At 46.4% G+C, this 21,989-nt stretch overlaps 1 long non-coding RNA gene across 1 annotated transcript in view; it reads right to left on the minus strand.

Moving 5' to 3' along the window:
• The window catches only part of LOC137636807 (uncharacterized), a 54,836-nt gene that overhangs the window by 17,078 nt on the left and 15,769 nt on the right, over positions 1-21,989 (minus strand). Inside the window, exon 2 of the long non-coding RNA XR_011043231.1 lies at positions 2,540-2,642. This is a non-coding gene — a long non-coding RNA (uncharacterized lncRNA). The remainder of the gene's footprint in view (positions 1-2,539; positions 2,643-21,989) is intronic.

The raw sequence follows: 21,989 nt of genomic DNA on the forward strand, positions 1-21,989 counted from the left end.
TTACTTGCTTTATTTACTTCCCTCATGTATACAATAATAACCTATGCAACACTATTGAACCGACAAACTGGTCTTATCAGGGTCACATCTTTAACATTAATAAACATAGAACAGCAGGAGGCCTAAGTGTTTTTTTTTTTTTGTTTTTTTTTTTGCTAATACTTAACAAATGTTATCTGAAATCAATGACAAATGTATACAACCTTATCAATTAATTATATAATCCTACCTCTATACACCATTGGCTGCCCTCTCCTGCTTTTGTTCCTTAAGCGACCTATAGTTGTCTAATCAAAATTACTAATCTTATTTTACATCAACTAACAAATCAATTTGGCACGAGTTGGTATGACTCATAGTTTCAAGCTCCCAGTATTCAGTGCTTTGTATGAATCTAAGCTTCAGATTATATACTGTAGCTAATAATATAATAAACACACAGTTGCAAGCTCCCAGTATTCAGTGCTTTGTATGAATCTAAGCTTCAGATTATATACTGTAGCTAATAATATAATAAACACATAGTTACAAGCTCCTAGTATTCAGTGCTTTGTATGAATCTAAGCTTCAGATTATATGCTGAATCTAATAATACAATAAACAATGTTTAGGGATTAAAACGTTGCCCTAAAACACTAAGAATTATTAAATATCATCATAGGATCAGAACTTAGTCCTTTACTGTATTCTTCTTAGTGTACCATGAAGTATATTGTTTTTGCCTGGATATCTTACTAAAGTAAATAGATAATTACCTTGAACAGCTAAATAAATAGCTGTTATAGTTATTATATTAAAATTAAATCATAGATTTTAAAGAGACATTAGTTAAAATATTTATCAAGCAAAAAATGCATGTTCTAAAAAAATGTTTATCCAACAAACTACATTTTTTTTCTCACTGAAAAGTGCACATGGTTGTTAACAGGTCGTGGAGACTGATGCCTATCTCAGAGCTTTCTCTCATTTCAAAATCTGAATTCCTCCTTTAGTTGGACATACAGTGAGCGGATATCTAGCTCGTAGGGGCTGTGTGTGGAGACCATTCACCACTACTCCTGATACAAAACTGAGCACTAGCAATGTGTGTGAGAACATATTTTGGGTATTCAGGGACCTCATATATATGATTGCATTTTTTTTTCTCGTAAGCAGCAATTATCATCACTAACAGGAGGCTAGAGGAGAGAAATGGTAGTCACGAGAATGTAACTCCTCTCAATAAAACTTCCAAAACATCTTTTTTGTTCTCCTTAAAGTAGCAGCAAAGGCACCACCAAATATATGGAAGAGAAAAGAAGAACTTTATGATGATACTCGCAGGGAGAAACACGAGTTCTAAAAAGAGACAGTAACCAGATGTATGTTCTTAATAACTTCCCAGAAGTCATTGAAACAAAGGGGACTGACCGCATCCTTTCCCAACACTCTCTGCAGTGGCTTCCTCGGACGGAAATACATTGAAGCTAAAGAGTAGACCCCTTTCTAAGGATTCTCTATCGTTGTCGTCATACAGACATACAAGCGAGACAAACAGAAAACAGTAATGTTGTCCAACTAGAACAAGGAAGAGTTGACAAGATACCCACAATGGTATCTCACAGCTACAGTAATCCTATATGACTACAAATCCTTTATCTGTCTTAAAATACCTTGCATACAATGATCTGCGAGCCATTATATCATAAAAAGAAAGACTCCCAGATAAGGATTTTGGGAATACATCTACATTCTCTGCTGGCTGAAAATAAAGGTGCATCAATGATTCCAGAAGCGAAAACATTACAAGAAAAATAACCTCAATGCTGTGGTTGAGTGTTAATGGTTGACATAAAGAACAACCATACTAGCTTCCAAAAGCATCAATTTACAAAACAACTGGATGCTAGTATTTTAGTGTTATCTTAAATCTTTCCGTGATTACTGTACAAAATATTTTTGTCCCTACACATACAAACAACCATCCCTTACTTAGGAGAATGCATAACACCGCAGCTGGAAGGCAGCAATTGAAGATTATAACTAGGTGTAAACAACCATCAAGCAGTTACCTAGTGGTAGCAACTCCCTTGGAGTTCAACAGTCAGTGAGTGTACACCTCTCACTGGCTGGAACTGTATTTGACAGAATTTTACTCATTATTTCTCTTTCTCATTCCATTGTGCTTCATTTGTGTACTTGCTTCACTGAAAATGCTGTCAGTTATGCGAAAATGTTCAAGAGTGCCGTCCATTATCTACGGTACTTTCATAAGTCCCATCAATCCACATACACTCATTTGTTATGTCCCCAGTGCCAAGGGCATGCTTGTTCTCATGTATCGTATCACCTTGTAATGATTGTTGAGAGTTGCCATCCTCCCAGTGAGAGAAGACTCAATCCAAAAACTTATCCGTCCTAATACAATTCATTGATAACCAATAATCATGATCCATAAAAGGGCCAACCCAATTTTAATTTAAGATTCAATTTGATCTGAAACTAATAACAAGCCAACCTTTTTTTCCTTATAATACAAAGTGCTCTTTAATAAAGTTACCTTTAAAATTTTAGTTAATGCAGCTAGTAGGACTTTAGATTCTATACTTTCATTGAGAAGAGGAGAATTTTCAGTCTCACATAGCTCGTTGCACAAGATGCACCTGAAACGAGAAAATTTTTTTTTAAAGTCTCCCTCTATTTTTTCTCATCATATAGCAGAATTTAACATTGACATTCCTACTTTTATAAATATCTAAAAGAACTTTTCTATGAGCATTGTTACTTATTTGTGTTAATGGATTGACTATCATAAGTTTAAAGTTCCAGAATCTGAATTTACTTACTGACATGGCGAATTTATAAGTAATTTGTAATTTTCTTAACTAGACAAACCTTGAGCTCTTTAATGTGGGATATATTGTTCCGGATTTCTGGAAAACAAGCCACAACTTTTTACCTTGAGGTAAACAAATGTATCTGGCAGGTACAGTGAAACATTGCGGGTAAAACTTTTTCCTTTGCTGAGGAACTCCACCTACTAGGTGGTGAATGAGGAGAGGGATCATCAAGATCTATCCTACGAAAAGACCTGAGGAGATCAGCCAATCCCTTTGCCTGCTTTTAGGAATCTTTGTCTATACATCTTTGCATCCATTTAAAAAGAGTGAACAACTGTCCACTGTTACTTTGAGTGGGCAGCACCTTTCTTTAGGAGATTGCATCTAAAGGTAGATGCATAGGTGAGAAATACTTCAATGAGGTTTTGGTGCTCTCAAAAGGTGATCAAAGACAACCTGAATAGGTGACATTATGACAAAATTGGAAGTTATTTTTCCTAACTATATAAACCATGAGCTCCTCACTGTGGATATATTACTTTGGCAAAGATAAAACTAGCCATCACCATTTTTGTGAGGCATAAAAACCTGCCACTAGTTAATGCCAGAAAGGCAGGGATTAGACCAGTCACCCCATTCGCACATACACTGGCTTTACTACATCACTTTTGATTACAGGCAGGAATTACAAGAGGACAGGTGTTGGTGGGCAAAGTGTGAGTGAAGAGCTCTAGGTTTGTATGGTTGGGAAAAATGCAAATTACTTAGGGAAAATGCAAATTACATTTTGAAATATGTCATTTGTTCCAACACGATAAAAACCCTTCCGCTCTTTACTGTAGCAACTGACCCCTAGGAAGTTATATTCCAACTGGGTGGGATTTTAATCTGGAATGTGACTTTAAGCTTTTCATGCGAGCATAATAAACAGACACCCTGGCACTTCCTAAACTCTTGAATATGTACGCGAGTTGATGGCTTAGGCAATCTGTGTGAATGTGTGAGAACTAAGCACTGTGACTTGACTAGTTCAAGATTCTTGGAGTGGTACACTATGCTTGCTTAACCTAGACATTGCCCAACTCACCCTCGCTGGGTGGACAGGGATGTAAATATATTTCATATTTCAGTTACACATGGGATATGGTTCCTACCTGCACAGGCCTGCTTCCAAAGCTCTACAGGGGCTGCACCTGAAGAGAGGGGAAAGGTGAAGGAAGGTGAGGCCAGTCACTCTACCATCCATCCCTGACTAATCACAGTTACCATCTGCCCTTAACCAATTGCTACTTGTCCTACAAAAAAAGCATAAATATCTTAAACCAAATGTTGTGCATCTACCACAGGGACTATGGAGAAGGTGTCCAGGCTCCTGTTGGATACATGTGACAGGTAGTAGGATGTGAATGTTGTCTGATGCTTCAAAACTCCCACTTTTAGTACCTGTGCCACAGTTCTTTTTAAATACTGGGGACTTAGTTACACACCTAACATCACGAGTTCTTAATGTATGACTTTGTAGATGAGAGTATGAATTTAAGGTTGATCAATAACCTAGTGAATCCAAAAAAGTTACAAACCTAACATCACGAGTTCTTATCTTTGACTTTGTAGATGAGAGTATGAATTAAAGGTTGATCAATAACCTAGTGAATCCAAAAAGAGATCATATTGGTGATTTCCCTCTTGATTGATTGATTGATTGATTTAAAATTTTCAGGCATCCTGACATCTAAGGTCATTAACGCCGGTAACATTTAATTTATGCATACAAAAATAAAAAATAAAATAAAATAAAAAATAAAAGAGTATTCAATTAAAATCATGAAAGTTGAATGTCATAAAAGTTAAATAGTTTTCAGAAGACCTGCTTCTGAAATAAATCTAAAAATGCCACTTGCATAGTAGGACACATCATTTCCAAGAATCTTGGCAAGGATGAACCTGCCACTCTCACCTCGAGCCTCAAACAAATATCTATTCCTTAAGTTGTTATAATTGGGGCATTCGGTCAACAAATGCCTCACTGTTAGAGGTACTAAACAGTCGTCACAATACGGTTGGTGTTGGCCCTTCAGCAAAAACTCGTGTGTCAACCGAGTGTGACCAATATGGAGACGACAAAGAGACGTCTCCCATTTTCGGGTCATCATATTATACCTCCAAGGAGATATGACATTTTTTACCTCTCGCATTTTATTCTCATCTAGGCTATCCCATTGCTGTTGCCATTTATTGCAAACTAATTTCTTGATGTCAGATAAGAAATCATTACAGGGATTGATTGATTGATTTAAAGTTTTCAGGCATCCTGACATCTGAGGTCATTGACGCCGGTAACATTTAATTTATGTATACAAAAATAAGAAATAAAATAAAATAAAAAATAAAAGAGTATTCAATTAAAATCATAAAAGTTGAATGTCATAAAAGTTAAATATTTTTCAGAAGACCTGCTTCTGAAATAAATCTAAAAATGCCACTTGCATGGTAGGACACATCATTTCCAAGAATCTTGGCAAGGATGAACCTGCCACCCTCACCTCGAGCCTCAAATAAATATCTATTCCTTAAGTTGTTATAATTGGGGCATTCGGTCAACAAATGCCTTACTGTTAGAGGTACTAAACAGTCGTCACAATACGGTTGGTGTTGGCCCTTCAGCAGAAACTCGTGTGTCAACTGAGTGTGACCAATACGGAGACGACAAAGAGACGTCTCCCATTTTCGGGGCATCATATCATACCTCCAAGGAGATATGTCATTTGTTATCTCTCGCATTTTATTGCCATCTTGACTATCCCATTGCTGTTGCCATTTATTGCAAACCAATTTCTTGATGTCAGGTAAGAAATCATTACAGGGAATGAGATACCTTCTTGGTAGCAACTCGGATGCAGCCTCCTTAGCCAGTGAATCTGTCTTCTCATTCCCGGACACACCAACATGTGCTGGAACCCAACAAAAATGAAATGTTATATCTCTCCGTCCAATAATGAAAAGCCATTCTAAAATCTTTAAAACTAGAGGGTTATTAGAATTAAAAACTTCCATAGCTTGAAGGACACTCCTTGCATCACTAAAAATTGTAAAATTACTCTCCTTCTCCAATGCTATTTTCTCAATAGCGGTTAATATGCCATACAGTTCGGCAGTAAATATGGAAGCGGTCAGAGGAAGTGCACCTCTACAATTAAAACCATTGCTATGTACTCCAAATGCAACGCCAGCATCAGATTTGGAGCCATCAGTATAGATAAAAGTTGATCCCCTATGTTCTTTAACATGTTCATTAAAAAGAGACCTGGCTTCTAGGTCTGACATTCTTCTTATCTCCTATAAAATATTTACAAAAAGATATCTCTGGTAACTTCCATGGAGGCGTTGAAGATAACTTGAATGGAAGTACCTTACTTCTACTTATATCCAGACTATTCAATAATCGTTTCACCCGAAAGCCATAAGGTTGAGTAGATTTTGGGTGCAACTCAAAGTATGATGCATGTCTTAGAAGGCTTGCAGTCTGAAAGGCTAGAGAGTTAGGGAGTGTTTGCAATCTAAACCAATACCGAAGAATGGAAGACATTCGGTAAAGGTCTAGAGGCAACTCTCCAGCATCAACAAGGAGACTTGGGATAGGCGAGGTTTTAAAAGCTCCAGTAGACAATCTAATACCTGCATGATGTATCGAGTCTAATATTTTTAACCGGCTTGGGGTGGCTGAAGAATATACCTCACAACCATAACTAATTTTGGAAAAAATCAAGGCCTTGTATAATTTTAAGATAGTATTGCGGTCTGCGGCCCCCCCCCCCCACTGCCCCACGATGTATGGGACAATACTTTTAAGACATTCAGAGCTTCAACACATTTAGCTTTTAATGCTTTTAAGTGAGAAACCCATGTAAGCCTACAATCAAATATCAAACCTAAAAATTTAGCTTCTCTTGCACATGGTATCCGTTGACCTTTAATGTATATATCCGGGTCTGGATGTACTCCCCGGATACGACAAAAATGGACAATGGTAGTTTTACTTGTCGAGAACTTAAATCCATTCATGTCAGCCCACTGGATAATTTTATCAATAGAGAGTTGGATTTTTCTCTCAACCATTGCCATTCTAGTGCCAGCAAATGATATTGAGAGATCATCCACAAATAATGTTGAGAGAACATCCTAGGGAATGGCTGAGGATATTCCATTAATTGCTAGTGCAAAAAGGGTTACACTCAGCACACTACCCTGAGGAACTCCTTCTTCCTGGCACTTACTCTCTGATAGAGTTTCCCCCACTCTCACTTGAAAAACTCTACGTGAAAGAAATGCCTCAATAAATAGTGGCAGCTCTCCTCTCAATCCCAATTCATGAATGGTTTTAAGAATACCATATCTCCATGTGGTATCATATGCCTTTTCAAGGTCAAGAAATACTGTAACATGGTGCTGTTTGGAAGCAAAGGCTTCACAAATAGAAGACTCAAGTCATATCAACACATCAGTCGTTGAGTGCATTTTTCGGAATCCACATTGAATCGGTGATAAAATACCTTTCTCTTCAAGGTACCATATCAGCCTTGCATTGACCATCTTCTCCATGATTTTACATAAACAAGATGTCATTGCAATAGTACGATAGTTTGCTGCTAAAAACTTGTCTTTACCGGGTTTTAAAAAGGCTAAAATAATGGCTAGTTCACAAACACTTGGGTAACTATGATCATGCCATATTCTATTAATAATGTTTAAAATAAATAGCTTTGTATTAAAATGTACATTTTTAATCATTGCATATGGTATTCCATCGGGTCCAGGCACTGTATCATTGCAATGAGCAAGTGCAGAATCAAATTCTCTTTCAGTGAAAGGAGAATTATACGACTCTTCCCTTCTTGTTGCAAAATTTAAAATTTTCTTTTCTTCAGTGCTCCTATACTGGTGACCAGGGGCTCCTTCACACTTGCTGGATACATTTGAAAAATGATTAGCCAGGGCATTGCTAACTTCATTTGCTTCAGTTACATACTGGCCATTCACCTTCACCACTGGTGGTGGGTTGGTGGTGAATTGGCCAGCTATCTTTTTTACTTTCCTCCACACAGAAGATGGTGGTGTTCTACTGTTAATGGAGGAAACAAAAGACATCCATGACTGGCGCCTTGCTTCTTTCATGGCACGACGGAACTGTGCTCTGCATTTCTTGTACATAATTAAATTCTCATCAGTTCTGCGTCTACGCAATCGTCTTAGAGATCTTCTTGTGGCTCTGTGGAGTGCAGTTAGTTCTGAAGACCACCACGGGACTGGTCGTCGTTTGAATAACCCTGTTGTTTTGGGAATTGAATTGACTCCTGCTGTATGAAGAGTTCCATTCAGTAGGTCTCTGGCATCATCAACACTTTCAAACTGTTCTGCTCTCCCTTCGATTTCACTTAGCTCAGAAAATTTAACCCAGTCTGCCTTGTCTAGATTCCAATGTGGCGATCTTTGCAAAGGCGGACCCTTATAGGTGTTTATAATGATTGGTGCATGATCACTAGTATGCCAATCATCTAATGTCCTCCAATCAAAATCAAGAAGGCAGTTAGAGCTTGCAATTGAAAGGTCAATGCATGACAAAGTACCTGTCTGAACATGGAAGTGTGTGGGCTCTCCTGTATTAAGGAGTCCCACATCCTCATTCTCCACAATTGATGAGATAATATTGCCCCTTGTGTTGGCCAAAACATCACTCCATAAAGGATGTCTACCATTCATATCTCCCAGTAAGATAAAAGGTTGAGGGAGTTGTTGAATGACCTCTGCTAAATCATCATATAAAATATTATCATTTGGAGGTAAGTACAGAGAGCATATTGTATATTTTCTCCCTATATCAATTTGTACAACAACTGCCTGCAGGGTTGTACGTATAGATATAGGTATTTGGGGAACATCTCGACGAATGTACATGAGACTTTCGCCATGGCTCCCTACTCCGTGATGATAAGGTGTCCTATAACTAATATATTCGCGAGGACAAGGGGTATTAGCATCAAGCTTGCTCTCCTGGAGACATACAATTATGGGGGAATGCTCGTGAATTAAGAGCTTAAGTTCTTCATATTTTGCCCTCAAACCCTGACAATTCCATTGCAAAATGGATGAAAAAACTATGTATTATTTTCTGGAAGACATCTTTGATGAGGTCTTCCCATTGACAGTTTTTGATTTGACAATATTTTCTGTAGGCTTTTTAAGTTTGGGTCTTGATAAATTAGGTTTTATATTAGCCTTTTCATTGTTGTTGTTACCTAATTCTTGTGGGGGATGGTGGACCTCCACTTGAATTTTTGATTGATTCAAGAAGTTTTCCTGTTGATCTGAAATATCAACAGGCAAAACATCATATCTATTTGATGTCATAACTTTGGTGTTTTTAATGGATGGGGGTGAGAGAGATGGACGTCTCTCTCTTTTCCTATTGACAGTTGGTGATTTATTAGGTTTTGATGTTTTCCCCACTACAGGTGCACCTGATAATTCTGTTTCATGTGGAACCTCCATCAAATCAGGCAAAGATATAGCCTGAGAGAGGTTAGTATTATCCTTTGTAGTGGGGGACAAAGGTTTACTAGAGGTGAGAAAGGTCTTACATGATATTCTTGCCTTATCCTCTAGAATTCTATCAGAAGATGGCAAATTTCTTTTCTGGAGAATAGAGGCAGTATTAGGTGGGTTGGATGTCTCCTGCCTCATTTTTTCTCCCGATTTTAATACTTTTGCATAACTTGCTGATTTACTCAATAGTCTCTTGGCATGCCCCACACTTATGTGTTCGATACTGGACTTATTGAGAGCAGCCTCTTCTAATTTATATTGCTGGGAATTCCTATCCGTAGATTTGTGATTCAAATTGCAGTTTATACAATTGGCCTCTAGTGTACAGTCTCCATGGTAAACATTAGAGCATGTACTACACATTTTATCATTCTTACATACTTTAGATGGGTGCCCATATCTAAAGCAATTAAAACATTGCAGCGGCTTCTGCTTAAAAGTTCGCACTTTAATTCGTTCATTCTCTATGTAAATGTGGAAAGGCACATCAGCATCCTGGCAAAGGCAGGATAATCATTGACGTTTTAGGGATTTTATGCACTTTCCACACAGTTAAAGGACACATGGTCAATATCTTCTCTTCTGTGAATTCATATAAGTCTCTATTAAAAACTACTCCCCTTCCATAACTGAAGTTTAGATGGGGTTTCACATCCAGCTTTATGTCTTCGTTATCTGTATTTAAATTGGAAAGTATAACCCATTGAGTTTTTGATTTGGCACTTATTAGGAAACTGTTCTTTCCAAACCGAGATATATCTCCTGGTGCGATAGTACCTACTTTCTTTTGAAGAAATTTACATATTTTGAAATAATTTCCAGTACTCCCTTCTGATTGAGCAAAAAGCCACTTTGGTGGTTTTGGCTTTCTCTGGGAAGGTACAATTACCTCTATACCTTTATCAATCCAATCTGCAGGCCTATATACATCCAGATTCTTAGGTACCCGATCGCAAAGAGCACCCTTGAAATTCAAATTACTGATTTTAATATTTATGATATCATTGATAGGTTTTAATGCTTCATCATGGTTATCAAATGATATCCATGAATCCCATTTGTCACCTTCAAGCCTCATTCTAATTTCCCTGATGTGACCATAACATTGAAATAATTTCTATAGAACATCGTAATTGGTTTCAATGGGGATCCGAGTGACGTGAAGGATTCGCAAATTCTCCATGTCACCCAAATTACTTTGTTTTTTAACATAAGTAGCATGGTCCTTTAGAGTTTCCAGGTCGTCAACAGAGGGGTTAGTTTTTGGAGTAGAAGCAAGCCGGGTCATCCACCTCTTATCGGAGGATTTCAGTCCTCCTATCCCATGTGGCCCAACACGAGAAGAGGCTTCAGCGGGGACCAGTCCTCTATTAGAGAGGGGCTGCCTCTCTTAAGGTGGGCCTACACTGGTCAGCGGGGGTAGTTAAACACCCTCCCACCGACGACTCCAATGCCTAGCGTCACCCATTACCCACAAATATGGGCGACTTAAAACCGGATCATTGGAGCCCGACTCTTAACAGACTTAGTCTGCACCCAATGGGGTCTGCCAGAGGGTGATGGCATCTAAATTTGTACAGGTTGAGATGGTATGACATCCATCCCCCCCTGCGCCAAATCCAAAGCAGCAGTCAAAACCTAAGTCGTACAAGCTAAAGTCGTCAACAAGTTCATGCCCAAGAGGAAGAGATGGGAGAAAATAAAAAGTAATCAAAAGAACAGAGAGAAAGTGCTGACTAATTTAGTTGGATCAACAGTTGGGCACCGAGGTCCAGTGGGGAAGTAGTTCCCATTGTTAATTAGAGCCCAACTGCTAGTCCCTAAGCCCCCCATCCTCATCAAGGCTTCAGCATCTGGGGGGTCATTACAGGGAATGGGATACCTTCTTGGCAGCAACTCGGATGCAGCCTTCTTAGCCAGTGAATCTGCCTTCTCATTTTCAGACACTTATATGTGCTGGAACCCAACAAAATCGAACTGTTATACCTCTCCATCCAATAATAAAAAGCCATTCTAAAATCTTTAAAACTAGAGGGTTATTTGAATTAAAAACTTTTATAGCTTGAAGGACACTCCTTGCATCACTAAAAATTGTAAAATTACCCTCCTTCTCCAACGCTATTTTCTCAATAGCGGTTAATATGCCATACAGTTCGGCAGTAAATATGGAGGCGGTCAGAGGAAGTGTACCTCCACAATCAAAACCATTACTATGTACTCCAAATCCAACGCCAGCATCAGATTTGGAGCCATCATTATAGATAAAAGGGAGACTCGTAGACATGCCCCAAGGGTCCAACTGTATCCTGTCGGATCCTTGCGGAAAACAGGGCCTTAGGATCCCTCCTAGGAGGGAAACAGGACCCCAGCGATGAAGGACGTAAGGCTTCGGACCCTCCGCACGATAGGACCCTCATGAAAAGGCGGGGATTCTCCCAATGGAGTGAAGAGGGAGAGGACTGGATCTTCCGACCCTCCTGGGGATGGGTAGTGCTCATCAGCAGGGGAGGGGAGATTAAGTCCGAGGAGGGCTCAACGCCTGCGTAAGGACTCGCGAAAGGAAAGGATAGTCCTTGGGGGAGATACCATGCCAGAGATTCCCTTCAGGGGGAGAGGAAGCTGCTACTGATTAGTGACCCCAGTCAAAAGGCACAGGCTCATCGCCTACTTGAACGTTCTGATGACGGCATCCCACCAGGGATGCTGACCAACCCTCGCACTGACAGGGAGTCCCTCTGGAGGGAAGAGGATCGTTTGATCCTCTGGGGGAGATGACACATGAGGGTTCGCACCTAGAGAACCTGCAAAGAAGGAAGAAGAGACCTTTGACCTATCCGTAAACCTCCCCCCCTCCGGAGAGGGCGCTGCTCTGCGCAGTGGGGGAGGGAAACACGGAGGTGGCCTGACCCCCATAAGCCCTGATGTAAACAGGGAGCGGTCTCGTCGGAAAACGGTGCGCCTATCACGCGAAAAGCACAGATCTGGGTAGCGCTTGAATAAAGCATGCGTAGCAGTATAACCACGCCCGCATGCCCGCGTGAGCGTGGGCGTATCGGTGTCCGCGTGAACGATCCCCGCGCTTCCCCGCGTATGTAGATCGCTGGCTCTTGCGCGTGAAAGATCGTGGGCGATAGCAAGGGAAACCATCCCACGCGCCAACGATCTCAGCGAAAAAAGATCGCCGGTGCTAGCGCCGTCGGCGATTGCGTGTGGGAAACCATCCCACGTGCGAAAGAATAACGCTGATGATCTTCGGCGCTTACGCGAATACGAAATTCGTCGGAGCTAGCGTGAGAGAAGACCGTAGGACAGCGAGCGGGAAACTATGGTGCCCGTGTGCGTATGATCTCCAACTATAAAAGACGATCGTCGGCGATTCAGGCGAGCATGGACGATCTTCGACGCTCACGAGTGAGCGAAGATTGTCGGCCCTCGCGCGCAAGAGAAGATAGTCGGCGATCACGAGCGGGAAAACCTCTGTGCCCGCGCGCAAACGATCTACGACGATCGCGAGCGGGAAACTGCGCGCGGACGATCCGTGCAATGAATGCGTGAGCCTCAATGGTCGCACGCGGGAAACCATCCAGCGAACGTAAAGATCTTCGGCGCTTACGCAAACTGTGAAGATCGTCGGCGCTCGCGTGCCTAGCGCCGAATCCGAAGATCGGCGGCTAACGGCCGTCGACGATCGTGTGGGGATGGCCTCGTTGCCGTGCGCGGGAAACCATCCCGTGCACAGAATGATCATCGGAGCTTATGCATACTAAGAAGATTGTCGGTGCTTGCGCGCTTACCGCTGGATCCGAAGATCGCCGGGTAACGGCCGTCGATGATCGTGTGCGGAGAACCGCGCGCGGACGGCCTCGTTGTCGCGTGCGGGAAACCATCCAGCGCACAGACCAATCCTCGGCGCTCGCGTGAACTAAGAAGATCATCAGCGCTTGCGCGCCTAGCGCTGGATCCGAAGATCGCCGGCTAACGACCGTTGCCGGGTTAACGATCTTTGACAATCGCGCGCGGAAAAACCGTGACCGGAAGGGCCTTGGAGATCGCGCGTGGGAAACCATCCCGCGCGCGGGCGATTTGCAGCATTTACTCTTTAGCGCGTAACAGAAGATCGTCGGCTAACGATCCTAGACGATCCCGGGATCGCGCGCAGGAAATAATCCCGCAGGCGGGCGGTCTTCAGCGCTTAGGCGCGAGTGAAGATCGTAGGCCCCTGTGTAACATTAGATCGTCAGAAATGGTTGAAGGATCGGCTAACTCGTAGATCAGGAACTGGGATTTGTCCCTAAAAGGGAGGGTATCCCCTGAAGAGGACCAGGTGGTCTACTTCAGTGCCGACGATCAACTGAGGGACTGCTAGATACTTCAAGGAGTGGTCTCTGTGAGGCACCTTTCCTGCGAACGGGAGAGGTGTCCTTCGGAGAAGACACTTAGAGACACCGTAGGCTGAAACGCTGGTGAGCGCCAGTGCGCTATCTCAGGAACCCCAACGATGTGCGCAAATGCACAGGGGACGTTGGTAGCAGCCTAATTGAATACTGGAACAGGGTGTCTCTGAAGGCAGACTCAGGAACAGCAGGAACAGCAGTCAAGCGCTAGCGCGTAAGGGAACGTTGGCGCGTAGGTGATACCTGGCACTTACGGGACTTACTCAAGGTGTGAGAAAGTCTCTCCTGCCCCGAAGGGAGGAGCCCGTTAGATAATGGGGGCGTGGGCGGCCAAGGCTCGTCTGCAGTTAGGAACGGATACAGCAGGCAACAGGTACACTGAGGGACGAGAGACCAAGGTCCAACGTAGGTTGAGTAGCTAGGCCCCGAGGGGATTAGTTGCAAGACCCCGAGGGGATTAGTTGCAAGACCCCGAAGGGTCAACGCAACGAGAAACCGAAAGTTTCTCCGTCACTAATCACCGAAGTGTAGAAGTTACTAAAGTTACGAGAGCCCGAGGGAACTGCGTAACAAAAGCTCCGAGACCCCGAACAGTCAGGGAAAAAGAGAAACCGAAGTTTCCCTGTCACTGAATACCGAAGTGCTAGTAACTGAACAGCAAGCTGTTGACAACAGGAACAAACCTCCGAAGAGGAGTCTCTATGAGTGGCCTCTCTCGCGAACGGGAGAGGTGAGCACTTCGTAGAAGAGACTGGTGATGGAGCCCCAAAAGGCCGTGAGATCCGCAGACATAAACAGGAACAATCCTCCGAAGAAGTGTCTCTGTGAGTGTCCTCTCACGCGAACGGGAGTGGACACTTCGTAGAAGAGACAGAAGGACCAATCCTCCTCCGAGGAGCCCTTAGTGCGGCCTCCCTCGTGAACGAGAGAGGGCCAGACTGATCCTGCAGCTGCTCAGCCCCTTGAGCGTAGCTACAGAAGTGACCGCTCAGCCCCGAGAGCATAGTCACTAGTACCATGGTCTAGCCTTGCAACCGCTCAGCCCCTTGAGAAAATCACAAGGGCGGCCGCTCAGTCACAAGAGCATAACCGCCTAAGGACCAAGGAAAAGTAAAAAGGGAAGTTAACTAACTACCTGGAGGCGAACCTCCTTATCGTTCTTGGATGCAATGAAGAGCTGGCAGTAGTCACGGGGGAACTTCTAAGAGAAGGGAACACCCCTGACGAACGCCTTGAGAGACGGCGGCGAAGCCGACTCCCCAGGATAAACAGGACAGCTCTGCTTCGAAGGCACACAACAGGCACGAAGAAACAGCATCGTAAACTGTAAAATAAAACAGATTAATTATTTAACAGAAATTCCCCCGGGTGAAACTCCGAAGAGAAACCCCGAGGAAAAGAACATAAGAACGAAAGAAGGTATGCAGCCCCCTCCCCCACCCGGCATGCTCCACCCGGCATGCTCAGGTGAGGGGGGGGGGGATGAAGGTTAACAAAACAGAATTATAACATTATAATTATGCAATTGACTTTGAATGTTCCAAGGATTAGCGACCCCCGAAGGGACATGAGCCCTGAGCAGAAAAGTTAAAACACAATTATATTCATAAAAATAATTCAGACAAATAAAACGAAATAGCGACTCGGTCCTGAGAGGCTACGTAGGCGTAGTACGGAGTAAGAGGTGAACGACCTCAAGAGAAGGGCTGGTCTCCACGAAGGCAACCATGGTGGCCTAGGAGTAAAAGGTCGTGATCAAGAAAAGATCGTAGTGGCTTGCAAAGCCGGCAATCACTCTCGTAGACATACACAACACACACCGACAACACTGAAAGCAAAGGAAACTTACTATATTCTATACACAAAAATATACATAAGCATTAATAATGTTTAAATATGACAAATTCGAAGATAATTTGTATTTTTCCTAACTATACAAACCTTAGATATTTACATTGGGTTTACCTTTTAGAGCAGCTGAAATGACGAGCCAATAGTTTTAACGAGGGTTAATTATCCCCGCGCTAGTTAGCGGGGGGTAGGGGAAGGGTAGCTTGCTACACCTCCCCCCCCCCCACACACACACCGGTGACTTGCTTCACTTCACTCAGAGGTAGGACTTGACTTGGGGGTCAGGGATGGCGGGCACATATGTGTAAATAGCTAAGGTTTGTTATGGTTAGGAAAAATACAAATTATCTTCGAATTTGTCATTTTTTCCGTAACCGAAATACAAACCACGCTATTTACATTAGGTGACTTTCCCCTTAGGAAGGGTGGAAAGTCCCCAGCCTTACTGACTTCGGCTTGCCCGGGGGCTCAATCCCTCAGTGAGCAGCACTAGAGAAAAGGAGCCCCTGCACCTCACAAGTTCCTAGCATCGCTAGGAACGAGTGGCCTACATAAGCAGTGTGTGGAGGAAAGTGTGACTCGTCCTATGAAGTTGACCTTGACACCTTTAGATAGGAATCTAGGATAGGACGTTTCCAATACCACCTCGTCAGGGTATGGGGGACGCAACAGTATTAAGCTTAATACTAGGAGCACAAAGAAGCATGGGTTACCTGCAGAGGTCGAGGTCAGCTATGCGAGGACCAGGATGCTGCTTCCCCAAGAGAGGGGAGAATGAAGAAAGTAGTAAGGGTCAGACATACTCTTTCATTCAAGCAGACTAAGACCGGGTAACAACGCCCTCAACCTACTGCTACTTGTCCAAAAAGGAGCCTGAGGTTAGACCAGCTGTTGTGCAGCCACCACAGGGCCGATAGAAAACGTATCGAGGCTCCTGTGAGTCACGTCTTACAGGTAGTGGGCTGTGAAGGTCGTCTGACACTTCCAGACCCCAGCTTGAAGTACCTGCGTCACAGAGAAGTTTCTCTTGAAGGCCAGGGATGTAGCAACACCCCTGACATCGTGTGCCCTAGGGCGACGTGACGGAGGAGGGTCTGGATTCAAGGCATGGTGGATAACCCTTCGAATCCAAGCTGAGATGGTGTTCCTGGTGACCCACCTCTTAGTCCTGCCTGTGCTTACAAACAAAGCTCGCACTTGAGGACGGACTGCAGCCGTTCTCTTCAAGTAGTGCCTCAGACACCTCACTGGACATAGTAGCAGCTGGTCTGGGTCGCTTGTTACAGAACAGAGACTCGCGATCCTGAAAGAGTCGAAGCGAGGATTCAGCACTCCAGGATTCTGAGTTTTGGCAACAAACTCAGGGACGAACCTGAACGTTACCTCCCCCCATCCCCTTGAATGGGCGATGTCGTACGAGAGACCATGAAGTTCACTAACCCGCTTGGCCGAAGCCAAAGCGAGTAGTAAAGCCGTCTTCCAAGACAGGTGGCGATCGGAGGCCTGGTGTAATGGTTCGAAGGGAGGTCTCTTAAGAGCCCTGAGGACTCAAACCACGTTCCAAGGTGGAGGTCTCACTTCCGACTGGGGGCAGGTAAGCTCATAGCTATGTATGAGTAAAGAGAGTTCTAGCGATAAAGAAATATCCACGCCCTTTAGCCTGAAGGCCAAGCTTAAGGCTGAGTGATAGCCTTTCACTGCCGAGACAGAAAGGCGCATTTCTTCCCGCAGATAAACGAGGAAGTCTGCTATTGCTGGAATAGTGGCATCGAGTGGAGAGATACCCCTCCCACGACACCAACCACAAAAGACACTTCACTTTGCTTGGTAGATTCCCTCAGAGGACCTTCGCAGGTGCCGAGACACTCTCTCCGCAACCTGTTGCGAAAAGCCTCTCTCCGTGAGGAGACGCTGGATAGTCCCCAGGCGTGAAGCCGAAGCGAGGCCACGGCTTTGTGAGGGACGCCGAAGCGAGGCCACGTGAGGGACGCCGGAGTGGGGTTGTCTGAGAAGCTTGTGTCGTGGAGGAAGTTCCCTCGGCAGCTAAGCTAGGAGCTGCAGAAGGTCCAGAAACCATTCCGCGTGATGCCATAGCGGAGCTACCAGAGTCATCGAACAGTTGACCGACAGTCTGGTCCTGTTGAGCACCCTTTTCATCAGACAGAACGGTGGGAAGGCGTACACGTCGATGTTGTCCCACCGTTGCTGGAAAGCATCTTGCCAGAGAGCCTTGGGGTCCGCGACTGGGGAGCTCTACAGCAGCAGCTTGAAGTTCAACGCTGTCGTGAACAAGTCCACAGTCGGGGAACCCCACAAAGTCAGGACTTTGTTGGCTATCTGAGGATCCAAAGACCACTCGGTACTCACTATCTGGGAGGCCCTGCTCAGAATGTCGGCGAGCACATTCCTCTTGCCAGGAATGAAGCGAGCTGATAGTGTTATCGAGTGGATTTCGGTCCACCTCAGAATCTCTACTGCAAGATGGGATAGCTGCTGCGAAAAAGTGCCTCCCTACTTGTTGATATAAGCCACTACCGTGGTGTTGTCACTCATCACCACCACGGAGTGGCCCGCCAGGGACCGTTGGAACTGCTGAAGAGCCAGAAAGACGGCCTTCAATTCTAGCAGGTTGATGTGTAGGCACTTTTCTGATTCTGACCAAAGGCCTGAGTCCCTCTGGTTCAGAACGTGCGCCCCCCCCCCCCTTCTTTTGACGCGTCCGAAAACCGAGTCAATTCCGGGGGGAGGACGAGAAGACTCACTCCCTTCAGCAGGTTCTCATCGACCAGCCACCACCGCAAGTCCGTCTGTTCCAAAGACCCCATCGGGATCAGAATGTCAGGAGAATTGGATCCTTGATTCCACCGGGACTTGAGCCGCCACTGTAGGGATCTCATCCTGAGGCGGCTGTTTGAAACCAGACGAGCCAGGGAGGATAGGTGACCTAAGAGACGCAACCACGACTGGGCGGGGAGCTCTTCTCGCCTAAGGAAGGGTTCCGCCACCCTCCTCAGCCTTGCTATCCGGTCGTCTGATGAAAAGGCTTTGTGGAGATTGGTGTCTATTAGCATGCCTAGATAAACCAGTCGTTGGGACGGCTGCAGAGAGGACTTCTCGAGGTTTACCACGATCCCCAGATCCTGGCAAAGATCCAGAAGCCTGTCTCGGTGCCGAAGAAGGGTCGACTCCGAGTCTGCTAAGATCAGCCAATCGTCCAGATAACGAAGGAGACGAATGCCGTTCCTGTGCGCCTAAGATGAAATCAGGGTGAACACTCTGGTGAACACCTGAGGAGCTGTGGAGAGACCGAAACACAGCACCTTGAACTGGTAGATCTTGTCGTCTAGGCAGAATCTCAGGTACTTCCTGGAAGACGGATGGATTGGGATCTGGAAGTACGCGTCCTTTAGATCCGGTGTGCACATTAAGTCTTGTGGTCTCACAGCAAATCTGACCGTGTCTGCTGTCTCCATGCTGAACCGGGTTTGCTTGACAAACCCGTTCAGAGCTGAGAGGTCGATGACAGGTCTCCAGCCTCCAGACGCCTTCTTTACAAGAAAGAGTCGACTGAAGAAGCCTGGGGAGCCGTCGACGACCTCCTGGAGAGCACCCTTCTCTAGCATGGTCTCGACTTCGGCCCGAAGGGCTAGCCCCTTTGCCAACCCCGTGGCATAGGAGCTCAACGACACTGGATTCGCAGTCAAGGGAGGTTGAAATATTGTGAACGGGACGCGATAGCCTTGGCCGATCACTGAGACCATCCAAGCATTGGCCCAATGTTGCTGCCACCTGCGGACGCAACGCTGAAGGCATCCCCCCCCCAGGTGGACACGCAGGGGGACTGCCACCCCTAGGGCTTGCGGCCGGGGCCGCTACCCCTAGGAGTCTTGCCTCCCCTGGAGGACTTGCCGCCCCTCTTGACCTTGGCTGGAAAGGGCTGGGGCTTAGACACCACCTTCTTAACTGCCGGTGCCTGCTTCGGAGCCTTACGAGGCTGCTGCTGCTGTTGCGGTGGAGCTGGAGGCTTATAGGGCCGAGCTGTAAGGGCCCTATGGAGGAGGGAGTCCGTGCTGGATTTCCTCCACCTCTCAGCAGTTCGCTCCATGTCTTGTGGCTCAAACAGGTTCTCCCCAAGAAGGGAAGCATGTCTGAGCCTACACACATCCACGGCGGGGACCTTCGGATGGAATCTCTCAGTCACTGCATCGCGCCGCTTCAACACCGAGTTGGCCCACAGGGTGGTGACCTGGTGCGCCAAAAACTCGATGGAGCGGGTGCCCGAGAGTAAGGAGGTCTCCAGGGCCTTCCTATTGGTCTCCTTAGACAAGTCCTCGGAGCACAATAGGATGCCCAGAGTTCCTAGCCAAAAATCCAGCCACGAAGTGGCCTGCATGGCACACTTCGAGAACGACACCTGCCGGGCAGAGAGCTTCTCAAGGGGAACTCCCTTCGCCAGCTCCTCCACGGAGTGATGGAGAGGAAGAGCGAGACTGGACTCACCCAAGATCTCAAAATACCTCCTCTGCTTGAGAAGAGGAGGAGGGATGAGCTTGTTCCCGGCAGAGGAACGACGGGAGGAGGCAAAAATCACGAGCTGGGCGTTGGCCCTGGCTCTGGCACTCTTCAGACCTCGAAACCAGGGCAGAGCCGCACTGGACTTAGGGCCCTTCCGAACGTCAAACACTTCGTCCAAGATAGTGTCCTTGCCTTCACGGGGGGCGATCACGGGATCCATAAGCCCGTTGAGTTGCCTCATCAGGCTCAGGACCTGCCAGAAGGCATGTTCGGGTTCCTGCTGATCTCCTCCTTGCGGGCTGGCAGCTAAGTCTCCTGTCCCCGGAATCTCTTCCTGGGGTGAAGCGTGGACGTTCCCCCGGGAAGCCGCGGGTTCCTGCCGAATCCTCAAATATGATTTTTTGGGACGGTCTTGGAATCCTTGGATTCCTTCCTGGGAGGGATACAGGATCCCAACAAAGAGGTTCGAGGAGTCCCTTCCGCACAAGACGACTCTCCTCCATGAAGAGAAGGCTCCCCCCTTGGTGCCGAGGGGAAGACTACCGCTTCACTGCACTCACCCGAGGACGGAAAAGCCTCGTCCACGGGAGAAGCAGAAAACGCTCGAGCAGGAGAAAGGGCCTTCGTGACAGACCTCTTGGGAACCAACTTCGCACTGGGGGAAGTCACCACGAAGTTCACTCCTCTCTTTCTCTTCAGCGTAGGAGAGGCAGCCGTTGGTTTGTCGCCCTGATCGGAGAGTGCTGGTTTCATTACCCTCAGTAACGCCCGCATCAGAGGACCAAACCAAGTCTGTTGCTCCACGGACACAGGGTCCGAAATCCTCGCTGGAGGGAAAGGGATCGGGTGATCCTTTGGAGTGGACACCAAAGTACCTGCCTGAAAAGAAGGGGGGGGGGAGAAAGACGGACTAACCTCTCCGCAGTGTCTTCCCTGTCCTGCACAACAGTCCTGCGTTTAGATGGAGGCGATCCAAAGCGCTGTCTGGAAACACGCGTTCCTGCTGCTACCACTGGCTGCAATGGTCGCGCGAAGGTGAACGGTCGCGCGCGCGCAGGCGAGCGGTCGTGGGGGCGCGCAGGCGAGTGATCGCGCGGGCGAGCGGTCGCGCGGGCGAGCGGTCGCGCGGGCGAGCGGGCGAGCGGTCGCGCGGGCGAGCGGGCGAGCTGTCGCGCGGGTGAGCGGTCACGCGGGCGTGCAGGCGAGTGGGCGTGAGGGCGTACAGGCGAATGAGCGCGTGGCCGAGTCGGCGAACGAATGCGTTGGCGTGATGGCGAAGGAACGCGTTGCCACGTGGGTGTGTGAGAACGCTCCGAAGATCGCTGGCGACGTGGGTCAGGAGACCTGCAGCGCGATGGAGAGGGATTGCGAGCAGGCAATCAGTGGTTAGCTGGCGAACGCTGGCGCGCAGGTGAGCGATGGCGCGTTGTCGCATGGCGATGCGTTGGCGAGCCATAGCGCGCAGGAAGCGCAGGGGAATGATCGCGCGAGGGCGAGCTAGCAGAGGGCGAACCATGTCCTTCCAGAATCTCTGGCCGACGATGCGTTGGAGACCGCGTGCGCGCAGGTTGTAAGTCACGCGGGCGGTCCGGATATCGCCGATGATCAGGTGATCGTTGACGCGTAGGAGAACGCTGACGAGCAGGCGATACTAGGATCGTCTGTGAACGCTGGCGAGCAGGTGATCGCTGGCGAGCAAAAGGGTGACACGTGAAATCCTGTGAAGGAGCAGTTGGCGCGGCGCGTTCACTAACAGGAACAGGAAGAGCGTAGGCGTGTGGGCGAACATGTGCTCTAGAAACACGCGCTG

Source organism: Palaemon carinicauda, unplaced genomic scaffold (assembly GCF_036898095.1).
Source record: "Palaemon carinicauda isolate YSFRI2023 unplaced genomic scaffold, ASM3689809v2 scaffold394, whole genome shotgun sequence".
In the NCBI taxonomy this organism is placed as follows: Eukaryota; Metazoa; Arthropoda; class Malacostraca; order Decapoda; family Palaemonidae; genus Palaemon; species Palaemon carinicauda.